At 41.4% G+C, this 6,000-nt stretch overlaps 1 protein-coding gene across 1 annotated transcript in view; it reads right to left on the bottom strand.

The window, feature by feature from the left end:
* Positions 1–5,169, bottom strand: part of FGF13 (fibroblast growth factor 13) — a 510,479-nt gene extending 505,310 nt beyond the window's left edge. The window contains exon 1 of the mRNA XM_072744128.1: positions 4,774–5,169. The gene's annotated coding sequence lies outside the window, so the exon portion shown is untranslated. The remainder of the gene's footprint in view (positions 1–4,773) is intronic.
* Positions 5,170–6,000: the final 831 nt, after the last annotated feature.

Below are 6,000 nucleotides of genomic sequence, written 5' to 3' on the forward strand. Positions count from 1 at the left end.
ATAGGAATAATAGGCAATTAGATAAGGGAATAAAATAGAGAATGTGGAATTGAACCCCATATATAAGCATTTAATACATGGCCAAAGCGGTATTTCATTTCAGTGGGAAAGAGATGGATTGTTAATGAACAACACAGATGCAACTGGCTATTAATTTGAAATAATATGTAATTGAGCCTATACTTTATGCCAAAAATCAATACAGTTTCTAGAAAAAGACATATTTACATATAGAAACAGTAAAAGCCCTGCAAGAAAATCTGAGAAACTACATGCACAACATAGGAGTAAGGATACCCTCTTAACCAATCCTTAAAACCCAGAAGTTAGAAAAGAAATTTGGCTATATACAATTTTTCAAAATTTTGGCACAAGGCACAATAGTTAAAATAAAACAAGAAATTGGAAACATAGCTGCATGCAAAGAACAGATGAGGGGCTTATAGCTATAATGTACAAGGAGCTCTTACAAATTGACAAGGAAAAACAACCCATTCCAAAAATAGGCAGAGCACATGAAGAACCACTTCAACATATGAAGCAAATCCAAATGGTCAACAGTTTTTTTTTTTTTTTCAAAAAATGCTCACATTCATGAATAGCCAGAGAAACTCAACTTTTAAGTAACAATGAGATGACACTTTTCACCCATAGGACTGTTAAAATTTAAGAGTAGTAAAATCAGCTGTTCCTGGGATCGCAGGAAAAGCTATACATACATCTATATATTATTGGTGGAACTGTGCATTTGTTACATGCTTTTTAAAAAGAAGTATTGCAATATTTGGTGAAATTTAAAGCAACATATGTATACCCCTCAACCCAGCTATTCCATTCCCAGAAATCTTTCCTAGCACAAGAAAAACAAGGGTATATATACAGAGGTGTGTATTGCCATGTTGCTCTTTAGTGACCAAAAAATGGAAGCAAATTGAATGTCTGCTAAAAGTCAAATGGTTGAATAACCTGGTCACCATCTATATCACAAAATCCTGTGCTGCCATCAAAAAGAATGAACTTAAAAAAAAAAGAATGAACTTAAGCAAGTGCAGCCGATTTGTAGGTTTTGTTTGATGAGAATGGCTGTCATGATGACAATAGCAAACACTCACATAGAGCCCTGTCTTAAGGCTCTATGTATTTTAACTCAATGAATCCTCACAGCAACCCTATGGACAGGCAGTATTACCATCTTCATTTCCTAGATGAGGAAACTGAAGCCCTAAGGTCACACAGCTCGTAAACAGTAAGGTAAACGGCAAGAAGCATAAAATGCAGAAAAGTGTAACATGATATAATTTCTGTAAAATACTCTATAAAAGACACATGCATGTATATATGTGTACATATGCATGTTTCACATAGTTACATGAGAATAAAACATGGAAGGGTACATATTAAGTTAGTAACATGGGTTATTACATATGTTTTATATAGTTATTTTAGATGTATATAAGTTAATTAAAAATAATTAAGGAGCCTTAGCATTTCAATGACAAACAATTCCAGAGGAGCTGCAGTGCTACACCTGGTAAAGCAACGAAAGGAAGCCCATCTCAAGTGGAGGAAGACCCTGCAGATCCCCATCACCCAATGTCTCCTGCACCTCCTCTGCACCCCTTGGTACTGTGTTCATCCCTCCCTTAGGACGGAACTACTGTATTTAGAAAAGCCGGTACTTTCCCATCCTACCTAAGCCAAAAGACTCCCTGGAATTCAGTCATCGCTGTGCTCTGAGATTGCCCAACCCCAGAAGACTTCTCAGATCCCACTCTTGTGCATAAATCTCAGATTTGGGGCATGGAGACAAAAAGGACCTGCCTCGCATCCACATCTCTTAGGGAAAATAAAGCTTTATTTTGGGATAGGTGATTTCCTTGCCTCATATACCGCAGAGTGATGTAAGCTTTGCTATGCCCACTGACACACTCCACAGTCATGCCCAAGGTGTTTCCAGAGATCAATGAGCAGAGATCCTATCTCCTAAGAAGCTTGGGTTTTATAAGGAAAGATACACCTTTTATGTTAGGTACTTGATGAATGTTTGTCACATGAGGCAAATGATGATGTCCAGCAATAATTCAAATAAAAAGAGAATGAAATTTTAAATTTCAGAGCTCTAAACAAAATGCTATGGAAGTTGACATGGGGAAACATGAATGCTTCAAGAGATGGTTTTACATTATATAGTTTTACTCATACAGGGAATATAAAAAAATAGTGAAAGGGATCATAAGGGAAAGGAGAGAAAATGAGTGGGAAAAATCAGAGATGGTGACAGACCATGAGAGACCCCTAACTCTGGGAAATGAACAAGGGGTAGTGGAAGGGGAGGTGAGCAGGGGGATGGGGTGACTGGGTGACAGGCACTGAGGAAATCTTGATGGGATCCCACTTGATGGGATGAGCACTAGGTGTTATACTATATCTTGACAAATCGAACTCCAATAAAAAAATATACCAAAAAAAAAGATAGTTTTATAAAGAGATGACACTGGAGGGGCACCTGGCTAGCTCAGTCAGTAGAGCATGTGACTCTTGATGGGGGGGGGGATCATGAGTTCAAGCCTCATGTTGGGCATAGAGCCTACTTAGAGAAAGAGAGGGCATTTGAGCTAGATGCACTGTTTCTGAAAGCAAGGTCAGCATCACAACCTCTGAGGTGCTCCAGACCTGCTGAATCAGAATCCCCAGAAGTGAGTCCCAGGAGTGGTATTTTAAAGAAGTCCTCCAAGTCCTTCTTATGCACACTAAAGTATAGACCACAAAAATAGAGGGGCATATTTGGGTGTGCAGGAAAGTGAGGAAGGACACAGCAGTCGAAGGCAATAGCATTAGTAAAGTACTTGGGCATGAAAGCAAAATGGGAAGTGCTCCGTTTGACTTGACAGGGGGCAGGGGTTGGTGAAGAGGCATAATGAGGAATAAGATTCAAAAGATGGGTTAGGGCTATTCCTATTCTAAGGAATAAAGTTTCTATTCTAAGGACAAAAGAAAATCATTGAGAGATTTGAGACAGACAAACAAAACAAAAGCAGGAGGACATTGATTTTTACAATGCTCCCCAAATCTGGCCATGCATCAGAAGAATGCTTGCTTGCTAAAAGTCCGGGTTCCAGGGATCCATTCCCAGACCCTTTAAATCTGCATTTGCAGGGATGTGGCCCAGAAATTATATTCTTAAATAATCCAGGTGATTCCTGAGCACCTAGCCTGGCACTAGTTCATGAAATGGAGTTTAAGAATCATTGCTTTACTGACAATGCATTCCTGAAAAGCTGTTTGTTCACGGAGGTTTTATTAGTGGAATCCCTTGTTCAAAGTACTAGGCAAGTGTGCTACTTGGAGGCAACCTTCAGAGACTCACTTTCTCTAAGATGCTTCAATAAAACACACACCCAATTTGAATGCAAAACCCCTGACAACTTTCAATAAGATGTGACAACATGTTTGGGTGGTAAGACCAGCACCTGGTATTGATGATGCCATATGGCTGCACAAATGCAACATGGGGAAAATAATTCAAAATGTTTCATCTAGCTTTGCAGCAACACAAATGAACCTTAAAATAATAATATGGGAAAGGAGAAAGTGCTAGTAGGATGTGATGCTGATAGAGCCCTGGCTTCAAAACGGAAATATCCACCGCGTATCCATGTTGAGGTCACTCATCCCAACTTATCCTCCAATAAGAATTACACACCATATGACTCCCAAGATGTTTCTTCTAGGTTTAAGATTTTAAGTTTATGCTCTTTGGACACTCATCCACTCATCTACATTGAAGATGGATGAAAGAAAGTGAGGAGGGGATACAATGTCCAAGTGTTAGTTAGAATAATCCATCCCTCTACAAAATGCACAGGGATGATGAGTTGGCATCTGAAGATTCATTTCTTCCAGCCATGTAATATTTTAAGATTATGCTTTTCATTTAAAGTAAGCATATCTGTTACTGAAGTGTCTCTTCGCTTACACGAAAACACCTTTGTTTGGCAAGCTGGAATGTTGGCACAGGAGTTCATTTAGCACAGTGCTCTAAAGTCAACTTTAAGCAAGAAGTTGTTAGTGTTTCACCTCCCAACAACTAAGGCAGTTTCTTTTTCTCTCTGAGGGCTCCTAATTTTACCCCTAAAAGTTTCTAGCTCCCCTTTGATTCCAAGTCCGTTTCCAAGGCTCACTGCTATAAACAGGCTAGAAATCAGAGATGAGTTCTGACAGCAGCATTTCAGGAAGAAAATGGAATCCAAGCAAATCTTTTGTGTACCTGGACTGGCTTCCCTCTTTTGAGGCGACTGCCTGGATTATGGGAATCCCTACTCTAGGCAGCTCTATAATATCTCTGTGGCTGAATAGCAAAAGAGGCAAACGCAGACAACCAATGTTCTGAGCCAAATTCACATTCTCAGATTTACCAGCAGGACAAGAAGGACAGGGCATCTACAATAAAGCAGCTCTAGGTAGAGAAGTTGATAAAGGGTGAAATTTAACATTTGAGGTGCTTTCCTGCTAGCTACTACCTTGGTTTTTGGGTGGGAGGGTGAGAGAAAAGGAAATAATCGCCAAACATTACCGTGGCTTGATCAAGGACAGGAATGACTTCCCAAACATTACTGTGGGTGTTGGGAGCATGGACTTAGACTTTTATTTATAAGCTACGTCCTGTCCTGACATTTGCCCCCCCCGGCCCTCGGCCAAGGAAACCCAGGCAGGGGTTACCCAAGAGGATCACAATTCCAGTAGCATTTCCCCAGTTAGTTTGTTTTCACCTACCTTAGAAGTGGAGACGCAATGGGCCTGGCAGTGAGGAGCAAACAAGATCCCACCATGAACTAAAATCTTAAAGGGACCTGTTGTTATTAGTGCCAACAGTCACGCGCTCCCGGGGGGGAGGAAGCTTCTTGATCATATCATCATCGAGCGTTTCTGAGATTTGCAAGAGTCTGCATCTGAGCCAAAGCACCCCAACTCCCTAAGCCCCTCCTGGTTTCGAGGGCTCCCAGCAGGGAAAGCAAAAAGTCCAAAGTAATCGCAGGGGTCAGTGGACCCTGTGCAGTTCACATCAGACTGTTCTGAGGAGTGGTAAGTCACAGGGTCTATATTGCAGCTATTTTTAGTGAAACCAAATTCCTTCCCCAAGTTCTCTTGCTTCCAACTTGTTCTAAGTGTAGGAGACCAGCTGTGGTCATATCATCTTACTGGGACCAAGGCTCTGTCAAGGCGAAGGGACCAAACCAGGGAGGCGGAGCAAAGAGCTGGCGACTATTGGTGCTTTGGCTCTTTTCCACTGTGTCAGGCATCTCCAGAGAAGGAGGATCCTTTTGGAAAGTGTTACTACCCAGAGGAGTGGGCATTCCCCTCCAATCTGGCAGAAACTTGATAGGTAGATGTTAGAGAGAAACATTGAGACGTTGGCAGTCCTTTCCCTGTTTTCCCCAATTCCTAACACACATTCCCTTTCTCTCTCTCTCTCTCTCTCTCTCTCTCTCTCAATCTCTCTCTGTTTTTCCTTCTCCCTCTCCCTCTCTCGCTCATATGCATGCATGCATGCACTCACGCACGCACTTGCATGTCTGTGCCAGGTTCTGCAGCCAAATCCGGATGCCGGCCTGACTGGCAAGAAGGGTCTTGAAAAGAACGTCCTCATCCAGGAGCCAGAACAATGGTGAAAGCATGAGGAGGTCTGATGTCTAATCACTTTGTAGCTGTCATTCATTGTTCCGACAGGTAGTTTTAATGGGGAAGAAAATTCAGGAAACATCTATTTTGGCTCCAAACCCTTAGCCAGAGGTGTTAATTCAGAAGAAGACGGCTGTCTGGGATCCTGAGAGTGCTAAGTGACTTCCCCAGCTTCATCTAGGTAAGCATTTAACAACCAGTGGGCCATGACCCATTAGATAGTGGTGAAAGCTATATAGCAGGCTGTATCAACATTTAAAGATGAAAGGAAATAAAATAAATAGAGTAGAATAGAATAGAATTGAATACAATAAAGTAGAC

This window comes from Vulpes vulpes, chromosome X, assembly GCF_048418805.1.
Source record: "Vulpes vulpes isolate BD-2025 chromosome X, VulVul3, whole genome shotgun sequence".
Lineage (NCBI taxonomy): Eukaryota > Metazoa > Chordata > Mammalia > Carnivora > Canidae > Vulpes > Vulpes vulpes.